This window comes from Pseudorasbora parva, chromosome 25 (assembly GCF_024679245.1).
Source record: "Pseudorasbora parva isolate DD20220531a chromosome 25, ASM2467924v1, whole genome shotgun sequence".
In the NCBI taxonomy this organism is placed as follows: Eukaryota; Metazoa; Chordata; class Actinopteri; order Cypriniformes; family Gobionidae; genus Pseudorasbora; species Pseudorasbora parva.
The window spans coordinates 21,666,646-21,680,122 of NC_090196.1; the positions used below are offsets into that span (position 1 = coordinate 21,666,646).

At 38.1% G+C, this 13,477-nt stretch overlaps 1 protein-coding gene across 9 annotated transcripts in view; it reads right to left on the reverse strand.

The window, feature by feature from the left end:
* The window catches only part of ppfibp2b (PPFIA binding protein 2b), a 68,209-nt gene extending 55,082 nt beyond the window's left edge, over positions 1–13,127 (reverse strand). For all 9 annotated transcript variants that reach the window (XM_067436286.1, XM_067436284.1, XM_067436278.1 and 6 more), the window contains exon 1: positions 13,032–13,127. The gene's annotated coding sequence lies outside the window, so the exon portion shown is untranslated. The remainder of the gene's footprint in view (positions 1–13,031) is intronic.
* Between the last annotated feature and the right edge of the window lie 350 nt (positions 13,128–13,477).

The window sequence follows — 13,477 nt, forward strand, 5'->3', positions numbered from 1 at the left end:
AGGAGAAGACTCAGAGCTGTTATCTTGGCAAAACGAGGTTGCAAAAAGTATTTAATAAAAGGGTGCCAACAATAATTGCCAATGTGTTTTGGAGAAAAGTATTTATTTCATAATGGGATTTACGCCCACTTTCATTTATTTTACTTCACTGACAGATTTTTTTTAATGAAAGATCAAAAGGATAGGCAATGCAGATTTATTTTTACAGCCATCTTTGATCGTATTAACCAAGGGTGCTTAGCCTGACAAGCCAGACCCACATCAAGATGTTTGGTCTGGAAACTTACCATTGACAGGGCTCAATCCGAGGGGCGGATAAACGGTTGTCTTTCAAACTGCCTCTGCACGGCGTGCACACAATTGGATAGGGCTACAACCAACCAGAGCAACGAAGATGATGCGGAGCTAGAGATTAAAGATTAAACTTTAGCCATATCCGGTCTGAACACATCTTTCCTTTTTAAGAATGACTTCAGTGCCGTTCTTTGTTCTTTTCTCAGAGAAAAGCTTAACTCCAAGTCTTGCAGAGTCGCGGTCAAAGCTGATTCGAAAGACCGCCATTCGCCAGCTTCTGTGTTTACTAGTAGCACGCAACTTGGCCGTCATCATGTTAAGCCCCGCCCACCGACTCTATACACGATGTGATTGGCCAGACCAGAGTTTGTTTTTTACAGCTCAGAAGTGTATTGAGAGTTGCTAGATGATACTCGTGGCAGATTAGATCTGCTGCCGCTAGGGTGCGTCTAGATTTCTAGGCTTAAGTGTGCCAACAATTCTGACTACAACTCTATATTTTATAAATGTTAGGCCACATCATAAGCAGAACATTTGACCTACTTGTAATCTTGTAAGTGGGCAGCACGGACACATGCCAGTTGGGTGGAGGGTCACATAAGGCAACTGTTGAGGGCCACCGTGCTGAAAGGGTGCAAGGCCCACAATGATGTTCATTATGTAGCTTACTTTAGCCTTACACAACAGAGAGTGTTGACTCTATTCTGTGCGGTGGGATCTTTCACTGCTGAAATAACGTAATTAAAACACAACAGCGCTGTAATCATGGCCCTGATAAGTATGTGAATATAAGCCTTCAGTTAAATGACAAGAGGAGATGAGCGCAGCCTAGTGCTGTTCATTAATAGATAGCATGCTTTTTAATGCAAGCAAAAATGGAAAATCCAGTACAACCTCAAGCGTTGCACACACACCCCAGTTATTCGAGCAGATAAGGGTGTGTAGGCTTTCTGTCATGTGCTATCTGCCCTAAAAAAGGAGTCTCATTTGATCATGCTGATGAAGCTTTTTTGTTCTTTCTTTACTTATTATAAGGTTGCGCAGTTTGTAGGGCAAAGAAATACATCAATGTTGATCAAATACGTCTCATGAAACAAGTTTCTCTTTCTCATCTCATGTCCAATAATCTGCAGGTTAAAGCTACACTGTGTGATATTTTCCCACATCTAGCGGGGAAAAGGTATATGACCATCCAGCGAATAATAGTTTCTGTTCCTCTCAATTCTGATTTCGTTTTAACTCCTACGGTGGCCGATTTAGTCCAAGATTAACATGGAAATCCCCCTTTTCACATTCGACACGGTGCCATCGAGTGTTAAAACGCGAAAGGTGAAGCTTGAATTTATGGTTATGTCCCTCTTTGGCTAATATACTTTCAAGATGGAGGAGCAACATGGCGACCGGCATTCAAACCATAGACAGTAAAAGAAATGGACCGAGCTATCCCATTGACTTCTACGGCGTTAAGTGATGTCAGTATAGGAGCACTCACTTCCTGATGGCTGAGCGAACTGCGCCGGCTCAGACTGAGCTTGACGACGTAGATGTGACGTGAGCCTCCTGTCTGACAGCTGTAGGTCTTCTAGTAGTTGTGGAAAGTGAAATCTGAATCCCGTTGTTTAAATATTTTCTCCCGTTGCTTTTGGCTCACTATGGGCTTCTCCCCATTCTTCTCCCTTGACTTTATCAGACTTTATGTCTCCACGTCTCCCCGACTGTCTCATAGACAGTAAAAGATTGCCTGCGAGCGTCTCCTCGGGTCTATATGGTAATTTCTCAACTGTGCGACAGAGTCGCGTTGGTTATGACGCAATAGTTAGCCTATTTTTACAAAAACAGCTTCTGCGGGGCGATAGTGTAAGATACAAGGTAACGGAGCCTTTTATGCATTGTCGTGTTTCTTTAGAAATAAACAATGGACAAATGGAGTCTTTAAACGCCTCTGATGTAAAGTTATTCACTGTCAAAGTGACTCAAAAATGAATAGGAGTCAATGGGATGCTAACAGCAGGTGATGGCTTGGTTAGCAATGGCAGCCCCTAGGGGTGGAACGCTTTCCGAGCGCTAGATTACCCCCTTGATTCAAACCCCTCACCTGCATGTATTTTCAATAGCGTATTATAAACTTACAAGAATACTTTATTACTTGAAAGAAGTAAATATACATTAATGAGCACATATATTTTTGAAAGAACTAAGTGTTTTTAGCTAAGAATAAACTAAAAAAATTAATACGAAGATACTTTATAAAGACAGTACATTACGCGTATACAGGAGCCATCTTGGAAAAAAGTCTCGACGAGTTGAGCCACGAACGCTGTGCTAAGTGATGAATTGTGACTTGGAATCTCACATGGGCCACTGTTTCCGGAAGAAAGCACTGAACGCAGCAGAGAAAATAATAATAAATAAAAACAAAAATTTCCATGAAATTCGATTTCACAAACGTAAGTCTTATCGACCAGCTCACATAGCAAAGTGTTCGTGCTCGACTCATCATTTTCCAAGATGGCTCCTGTCTGTAAATGCGTAATGGACTGTCTTTATAAAGTATCTTCTTATTAAACTGTTTGTACTCTTACAAAGTTCTCAATCCTTCGGTTTGCATGTGGGTTACTGTGAGGCTATTTTGAGCCTTGTTATTAACAAGTGATTTAATTTCACTTACTCTGTGCCCCATAGACAAGCGTTATAAGCGAATCTGTTTTTAGAGATAAAACTTTTTACATTCGATTTTCATGAAAACGCATCCCAGAGAACGATCTACTTGGTAACCATCTGTTTATTACCCCTAGGGTCATTTTTCACCGGAGTTGTCCTTTAATTTCAAGACCTCATTAAACATCACATTTCCTCAATCATTCCAACGGTTTTTATATTACTACAATGGTAATAATTAATATCATATTTTTAAAAAATGATATTATTTTTGTATATAATATAACAAAAACAAAACAAGGAACACAACAACAACAAAAAACAAGGAATTGTGTGAAGGATTTCTGTTTATCGAAAAGAAGCACTGATTGATTTACATTAGTTATTATTGAAAAATAATCAGCACTATGCCTATTGATTGTAATGTATTACCAAGTTTCTCAAACAAATCACTCAAATGTCTGTTTAGCTGAAAAGTATTACAACCTCTGAAATGTCCCTTGCCAGTAAGTGCCAGAAAGTGTTTCTTCTATCAGTGTTGACACATTCCAATACAAGCCCCTCCCCCTCAGTGTTCCTGATACTCAAGAGTGTGACCGAGCCACCCAGAGTGACTGAATGCTGATGCTGCTATCTCAGTAATGACTGGTGGATACCCCACACATTATTCAAGCCCTCGGCTGCTTAGATCCTCTGTGTTTACAAAACCCTGATAAGCCAACACAAACAGCGGGACCTTGAATTCCAAAAATGGCTCTTTCCGCCCAAACCCAACAACTGAAATCTGAATATTTCCGTTCACACTGTTTCTTATAGAGATTGCAAGGTCATCCAAACCACAGGTTATTCATCCGAAGGCTTTGAGAGGGGAAACATATTTTTTAATGAAGTGTTTCATCCTGGTCCCAACTAGTACTCTACTAATAAATCAATCCCATAGACCAGGATATCATAGAGAACTTACTGGGCTATTTAGACTTTAGTCAGTAAGTGACCACCCTGAATACCATAGTTATCTGCCTTGTGGAGGTGACCTTTTTTACAACTCTTATAAGCACCACCTTTTCTTCAGAAAATGTAAAAATCATCACTACATTATTTTATATGTATTTATATGACTATTAAGTATGTGTGTGTGTTTGTGTGTGTGTAAATGTGTAACACTTTTATGCAATTTACTCTAAAAAAGTAATTAATTGCTAGCTACTTATTTCATCTTCAACCGTGTAATAATTAGATTGCTTCACTAATTACTCTCTCTAAAAAGTATTGCATTACTTATTACTATTTACTTTCAAAATCCCAAATCAACCTCGACCAGATAAACAACACAAGGAAGGATAGACATTTCTTTCAAATAAATAATATAAAATTTCATAAATTATTTTTGAACTGACCCATTTCAGTATTTAAAGGGATTATCATTTTGTTTTTAATAAAATGTAAATGTATTGCTCTATAGTTTCAGTATTTAATGCAATTATTTTAGAAGTAACTGCAATTAAATCCCTTTCTTTACTTTTGCATGGGACATTAATTAAATTACACTAAATAATTACTTAGTAATGCATTACACCCACACTGTATAACTTATTTGGCATGAAAATAATGTCACATTACAGCATAAAAAGAAAGAAAAATATTTGGTTTCTTGCAAAATATAATTTTTTTTACTTTGTTTCGATTGGGGGTAAATTGTGACCTAGACAGGTTTTCGAGAGATTCACCTTGTGAGACAAAGTAGTCTAGTGTTATTTGCTTTACTTTGACATGTGACAAGTTGACAATACTTACATGTTTGCTCTAGATATCACTCACAAGCAGACACTCAAGAATCTATAGACCTTTTGGATCCAAAACCCTTTGATATTGTGAAACCAAGCAAGCAAACTAATTCTCTTATTGTGTTTTAACAAGCTACTGCTATTCATCATTTGATTCCAAAAGTGTCAGACTGTGAGCCCAGCGTTTGGTGCCAAAAAGCAAACTATGGTGTTAGAATAACCATTATCCTTAATTTACTCTAGGATGTTTAGAGAGGCAAACAGAAACTACTGCGGTAAGTCCCTGTATTTTTCAGCTATGTTACAGTTAATGATAAACAGGCTCATCCAAGGTTATCCCTTACTAAAATACAGGAAAATTGTGACCACACACGTTTGGACTTTGGAGCAGATGCACTAATGAGTCTGAGTAATCATTAGGCCTAGTCCACACGTACACGGGTATTTTTTCCACCTCTGTAAAAAACACACACAAAAAAACGCATCCACATGAAGATGCAAAATCACGCTATGAAGCGCTATCAAGAGCTTGCCACACCAACAGGCCGAAAAGAAGCCTGGAAAAAAGTTATTGCCAGTTCTGTCGTGTTGTCGTGTGGACAGTGAAACCAGAGATTTTGGCTTGTTATGTTATGTTAACCTTTTTTCAATAGGTTTCGAAAAATCTTCACCCTGGCAGGAGTTTTCAAAAAAGTTTGCTTTTTGTGACCAGATACTGCGTTTGTGTATGGACGAATGGCCAAACCACACTGAACTATAATTCTGTCATGACTCAACATATACATGAAAATAACCCCCGTAGCAGATACAGGTGGAGCTGGGGAAGGTGGAGGGTTTCTAAAAGCGTGCTGCAGACTACTAACGCAAACACTAATGTATTTGAATATTGAGCAAAAAGGTCACTTGCTGCTGATGCCACAGCGACCAATCAGCTGCGTTATGTGGATAATGATGTGTCCGTTTTTAAATACCATTTTATGTTATAGGGAAATGGCCGTTTCCACAACAATATTAAGCAGCACAACTGTTTTCAACACTGATATAATCAGAAATGTTTCTTAAAAATCAAATCATCATATTAGAATAATTTCTGGAACAATAATGCTAAAAAATTCTGCTTTGGCATCACTGGGAAAAAATGTATTTTAAAATATATTAAAATAGAAAACTGTTATTTTAAATTGTAATATTTCAGAATATTATTGCTTTTATTGTATTTTGATCAAATAAATGCACCGGTGATTTTTATATATAAAAATATATATATAATAAATAAATAATATAATTAATATTATGTTATAATAATAAATCCACTGTGCTAACTATGGTCCTATTTGAAACTTAAAAACATAATCATATTTTTTAATTGATTAATTTGCCTTAAAGACATTCCATACATTTTCCATCCATGTTGTTAACAATTCAATTCCCACTATGTACAGTAAAACCAAAAATGACAGATACTGTAAGTGGCCTTGGGCAGAAATACTGCAGGGGGAGGAAGTGGCATCAGCATTAGGTGTCAGACCAATAAACCCAGCACGTCAACACAGCTTAATATGAGAACATCAAAGACAGCAGTCCTCAAACAGCTTAACCGTCCCCACTCAGCACTCTGAATTAAACCATCCGAATGTGTGTGTGTGTGTGTGTTCAGTAAGCAGCTGACGGAGTGACATATATCGCGTGGGACTGCACATGCCTTGGTTAAACGCACTACAATGTTAGAAAGGTGACCTGAAGCGCATTTCAAATGCAGCAAGCTAACACAAGGCCTCATTGCTGTGGGATCTGGACGCTTTTGTGGCTGCAGACAAAGCGATGATACAAGCTGTTTTATGCTATGCCACAAGCTACCTTCACAATACCAGTTACTTTCAAACATGTTAAGTCATCCACAACAAACCTGGTTCAAATATCAAGGGGATAGAGTTGCAGAGCCTTATGACTACACCACAGGCGTACTAGCCTGATCAACAAGCGGAAGACAGCGAGGAAGCTTCGTCGCATTAATAAAGACGTTTCACATAACACGTCCACACATATTAACGTCAGAATGTCCAAGAGATCAAAACAGCTCTGATGTTACACACTTGCACCGCTGTATGCAGAATGATTCATGACTCGGTGTAGGCGGTTATAAGTTCGATTCAAGCTCAAACCCTGGACGATCCTGAGCTCTACTCACCGGAGCGGATGCGTTCTGGCAGCTGGGTTGAATGCTACACTCCTCCACAGTAACAAGAGAAATGTCAGTCCCGAGCAGGTGCATTCGACTGTGGTACCAAGGCCCGTGAAAATGTCAGTGAGCGGCTTGGCACAGGAAAACCCTGCTCATGGGGCAAAACGTCACGGCTCTGTCCTACAGGTCCCTGACATCAATACTGCCCAATGCATATTGCATGGGATCTCCACGGCTCTCTACCTCAAGTCCTCAGTCCAGGGTTCACAAAAAGTCAGATGCCAACTGTAGACATTCAAGTTAGTTTCCTCCTCTAGGGTTTCAGCATTTTGTGCAAAATGCAACTGGGAATTGGATCTCGGTTCTCAAACCTAGTGGACGGACACATCTAAATTAAGTGACAAAATAATGCTTGTAAATAGCTTTAAGTGTGACAGATGAAATTGTGAAGTGAAGTCTCAGAAAACAAAAGTGCACGGGATAGTTTAATTAAGTGGGACAGTTTACTCAAAAATTTATATTTTCATTTAGTTAAAACATTACATTGTTTATTCACCATCATGTTGTTCCCACCCTGTATGACTTTCTTTATTCTGTGGAATTCAAAAGAGGATATTTTTAGAAATGTCTAGGTGTGTTTTCGTCCATCCAAAAAAGTAATAGGGTTGTTATGAGTTAATTATTTAGAATATAATAGTTATGAATGTTTAATAATAGTGTTGAATAATAATAATAGAAATAGTTTCATTTTCATATTTCAATTTTAGTCAGTTTCACAATAATAGAAAAAATCATTTTCATAAAAGTTTCATGGCCCCCAGAATATTTAGTTGTCTAAATATCTGAATATCCTATATATCAAAATAAAGAACAGATATCTATCCTTCATGCATTCATTTTTTATCAACACTTGTGTGGCAAGGGGGGCGTGGTTCAGCGAGGTCTGCAGCGGGAGAGAGAGCCGCGGGACGAGCGGTAAGTGAGTGGGTTGGACGCAGATTAATAACACCTGTCTCTTGTTCCAGTAATGAGCGCGGAGAGGGTATAAAACCTCGGCGGAACCAGAGACCAGGGAAAGAGAGAGACGGACGGTTGATGCTGAAACACAGACTGAGAAACCGGAAGCCGGAAGTACCGACCCGGAAGTGATCGCGAGTGTTTGGAGTTGGAAAGAATCTCCACACTACTAAGTGTGCTTTTGATATTGAGTTGATAAATAAAAGAGCATCAACCGTCCAGCCGACCCCCGTGTCCTCTTCCTTCCTCACATTAAGAACTTTGTTACAACTTGAATGTGGGTAAGTTTCATAAAAGGCAACATTTTGAGTAAAAAGCTGAGAAAATCACGTTTTGTCAAAGACTACACCCAGATCGGATTCAGAACTATGATCAAAACATAGAAAGAGTAGATCGAGTCCATCACCACCCCTAATGCTTGCACAGTCCTATAGCTCGTCCTGGGTTAATATTTATTTCAGTAACATTAGGCAGCGTAAAAAAATATGGACGACTCGAAATCATCCGTTTCCGCTTGCCAGATTTGAAGCTTTCAGGCGGCCTGCACGGCGCTGACATCTTGGGACCGAGTCTGCGCAGTAGCGACAAATAACTAACTAAAACTAAACTTATTTTAAAAACAAACACTTGAAAACAGAGGGGCGGCTATACTGGGACCGGTCACCGGGGGGGCTATCGAGGCGCGAAAGCTTCAGTATCTGAGAGGGATACTGCAGGCTTGGTTTCAACCGCAGAGACCAGGGTCTAATGAAGTTCCAGGTGAAAATGTCCCTGGGGGGAAAAAAGTCCCTGGGACAAATTTTTCTGGATAATTTAGGTGGAAACGCGGCTATTGATGTATCCTTTGCTGCCTTTGATATACCACAATCATGTGCTTTCCATTCTGTGACAGTTGACATTAAAATAAAAAAGTTGTGGTTATAAGTCAGTATGTGTGACCAACGTTTTCAACTTTTGATGTAACTTCAAGCAATAAATTACTATTGTAGTGGGCTAATTAAATATTTGCTTTGTTCGCACCAAAGTTTGCTCTTTTTGCTGTAGATCATTTAACATTACACTGCCTCAGAAGTCTGCCCGAGATCTGTGTCGTGAGGTACCTTCATGCTTCACACTGCAGAAATGATTGAATCCCTGAACAAAACTTCAGTTTTCTGAGAGTGTATGGGCCAAATGTTCTTCAAAATAGTCAAACAGGTTTTGTAATGACATGAAGGTGAGTAAATAATGACAGACTTTTATTTGTGTGTGAACTATCTCTTTGACTTAGGGCTGGACAATAATTCAATATCAATATATATCGCGATATAATTTTTTTCAATAACGGTGATATGATTTTTAAACACATTTCCGATATTTCGATATGACTGACGTTCAGGGAGCATGCCATCAGAAAGAGCAGAACACGATTGGCTTCTTGCGTGATGACGTAGGCCTACACCACGGACACGCAGCCAGTGCTCAGCAGTAGTAGGCTGATAGATCCAACGCGGCACGTTTTAGCTACAAAGAGAGTTTCCCTGACCGCAACACAAATGTGACTGAACGAGCTTCCACAAGTAAGGAGAAATAAATAGTTGATAAGAGAAGAAAGACTAACTTTCTTTAGTGGCGTGGAAGTGGTTCGTCTATCTAAAGCACTATTCGCACGGGATTAGTATTATCTAGGGACCTCTGTGATTTAGAAATGACTCCTCCACATCTGAGTTTTGCGTGGCGCATTCGCACGGGATAAGCAAAGCCTGTGATTTTACTCGAATTTACTGACTTCTCCCGGATATGATGTTCGTTATAGATAGCTGTATGAAATCATAAACAGGCATCGATATCGTTTTGATTATTTTACAGTAGCCTAATAAATAAATATAATTTCGTTCAGTTAGTGAACAGACGCCATGAACTGAGCTCAGACCAGCGGCAGGAATCAGATTTCATTTATCACGAGTAGGAAGCTGACAATATACGGCGGAAGATTCAGTTTCAAAACTAAATGTAAAAGCGCCTATTTAAACAAGATTGTCATTGTACTATACTGTTCTGTTCTGTTTTTCATTCAGAACAGTATTGATGTTAATATTAAACACACCATTCAATCAGATTACTCTCAAATTGACACTCATTCTAAAGTGAAAGTATAATCCGTGTGGGCGCGGCTGCACGGGAATTAACGGCGCATTATGAATGCAGACTTTATACTTCGTGAAAGATAAAGATAGAAATGCTCACAGGGAGAAAAAAAGCTTGCAAAAAGTATATACAATCCGCCTAATCCTGGCCAAATCACAGAGATGTCGATTCGCACGGGACTAATGTTATCACAGGACCTCGGTGTTCGGCGAAATATGGTAGGTATAATTTGCGGGGGAATTTTTACTTTACAAATTACAGACATGGCCGATTCGCACGGGATTAAGATCACAGACATTCTCTGCAATTATTACAAATCACCAGAGGTCCCCAGATAATACGAATCCCGTGCGAATGGGGCTGATATTAAACTTGTGCCGGAGAGGTGCCGATCGGGGGTGTAACAATACATCGACATAGATGCATCAATCTAATGTCTAACAATACGATGCCAAGCGTTACAAATAATCCATGTAGACTATTTATGTATGAGGCAAGTGGCACATTTGTTTTAATACTTTCCACATTTGCACACAATGACATGTATTAACACCAACGCGTTCATTCTCGTTTAAATTACCTTTCAAAGCGTGAAAGACGGTCAGACATGGCTTCACGAAAATGTATAATTTTCTCGTGTTTAAAGCCTTGCAAAAAGCAGCGTGCACTCATCTCAAACAGAGCACAAATAGGCCACTGAATTGAGTCTTCTTTTATTTATTTTTTGTGCATTAGTAGATAAAGGTCTATAGTTTTGCATAAAAGGAGAATATAGCGCTATGAATCGTTCTTCAGTGAAATTTAAAACTTAAAAGAAAATGCTCAATAAACTGCGTCTGCGAAGTGAGAGTCTTGTTTATTTGATGGTGATTTCACAATTCTTGTTCGTATAAAGGCTAAATACAAATAAAAGGTGAACATTAATTTATTTGTACCTTTTATTTCTAAAATATGATATAGTTTTATAGGAGGAGGTTTCATAGACTTGGCAAATTAATTTGTCAGAAGTTTGTAGGTACAGAAATCCTTTGTGGCAGTTCTTGGTAGTTTTTCTAAAGCTTTTATATAGTTCATATCGATATCGAAATTATATCGTATCGACCAAAATTAAGAAATATATCGTGATATAAATTTTGGCCATATCGTCCAGCCCTACTTTGACTACTTTATATCAGTGAGAGAATCACTACAATTTTAAAATTATCATTCTGGGAATGAAATGGTTGTGGTAAAACTGGTCAATCAGGACGTGTGTGTGCACCTCTATGGAAATATGGGCACGGTAATCACACAGTAGAAGAGCCTGAGGGCTCTGTGTCTGTTCAAAATAACGATATGAACAGCCTCCTTCACCTGTTTTCATAAACCAATTACTCATGTTCAACTTTGCTAACACAAATAAAAAAGTTTATTTTTTTTAAATTAGCTCTGACAAAAAAACTGCTAAGATGATAACGGCTAAGCTGTGAGCGATATTCACTGCTCTCCCTAGACTTCGAAAAGACTTTCTCTGAATACAGAAAGGTGAGGGTCAGCAAGACGGAGAAAGACAGTTATGAAAACTGTAAAAGATTGTACATGATTCAACCTTACATGTCTCTGAAATGTCAGCTATTTCAAGACTACACATTATAACATGGCCATTTAAACAAAAACGGTACTGTACCATCTAAAATGTTTATCCACAAGTTATTAAACTCTTATTTCTAATAGCTTCAATTTGGCAAACATTCTACGTGTAATCAAAGAGCAATACAATTGTGTGCTGTTTTCAGAAGCCAGGGGAAGTGGACAAATAAAAAAGCCTTTATCCTTTTCTCTAAGCACATGATCTTCACAGACAGCTTTGTTGAACCCCACAGTCATTACCAAGTGAAATCTCCATCGCAGGACCGAGTGTGAGCCCACTGGGGTCTGTAGTGAAGGAAGAGGCTTTATGCACTATAATAAAAACTGGCAGTAAAACAAACGTGGACAATGAATGGTAACAGGCAGAGACATGAACTGTAATAGGCTTCAGTGGCGAACAAATAGCAGAATATTTTGTGAATATGCAGTCAGATAATGGCTAATTTGAGACCGTTCATCCTACACTGTATGACCCAGTTATATACCTAGATCCTTCAGGATTTGACAGACCAATCACGTTTAAGTTTCTGGTCAGTGATTATTCCTCTTTGGTCATCATCATAGTATAGCTTATTTGTATACTACTATACAATGTAATTCAAGAATACTTTAATGGGAGTGAATTATATTCACTCACATTTGAAGTTATGTATTCATTAAATACATAATTATTTTCATTTGATTATAGAATTCACATCGTCATCATCCACAGAGAAACATGGTGTCAAAATGGTACCTTTAGGATTACAACAACTTGTCACTGGGGCAGTACCCTTAAAATGACATATTTGTACCCAAGAGTACAAATAGGTACTTCTATGAACCTTTTTGTGGTAAAGAAAAGGTACAAACATGTCCTTTTAAGTGTACTGCCCCAGTGAAAAGCTATTATACTCCTAAAAGAACCGTTCTGACACATTTTTTCTCTGTGTAGTACAGCTTATTGGTGTACTAAAATAAATCTAAATAATTATATTCACTCACACGTAAAGTTTTCATGTATTCATTATACACATAGCTACTTATTTGCATTTAATACTTAACTTCACTTAAACACTATGACGTTTTTATTCATGGTATGCTAAATATCAAGACCGTTTTGATATACAACACACAACAAATCATTAATAATGACAATACAATGGCACAAATGATCAATTAATGTGATTTGAATTAAATTTATAACGAGGAACCATGTTAGTCTACTGCAACTAAACTTTCTTGATATTTTGTATGACATTACACGTGGAAAAGACTATTTCAAACTGCTTAAAACGATGAAAAAGTTGTTCCAGCTAAGAAAGGGATGTTGGCAGGATGTTTCCAAAAAAAAGACGTACCTGTATTGTAAGTAATTCCAGATACCGAATGATTTTTAAATCCTCTTGGTGTCAACTGGCGTCCCGCTCATCTGGTATCCTCGAACTGCGTTGCTCCATATAATAAAGCCATTTGATGTACATTTCATCTGACCAATCACCTGTCATGTGCGGTAAGGGGCGGGCCTTATCATGAACGATTTCCATATTATAATAAATAAACTAAAGTAACACTCATAATAATGCTGAAAACATATAGTGGACGTATTTTAAATTGGTATAGGACATATAAGTAACGAGGGGGTATATTTTAAGAAGCACAAGAACGGTAAAAGCAATTATTTTTTTTGTTACAGTATGAAATAAACTCATAAAATAATAATTTCAAAACCTTGTTTGTAGTGTCGCCTTTGTCTTCAAATATGTTCCTTTACAACTAATGACCGCATGTTCAGTGCTGGAAATCT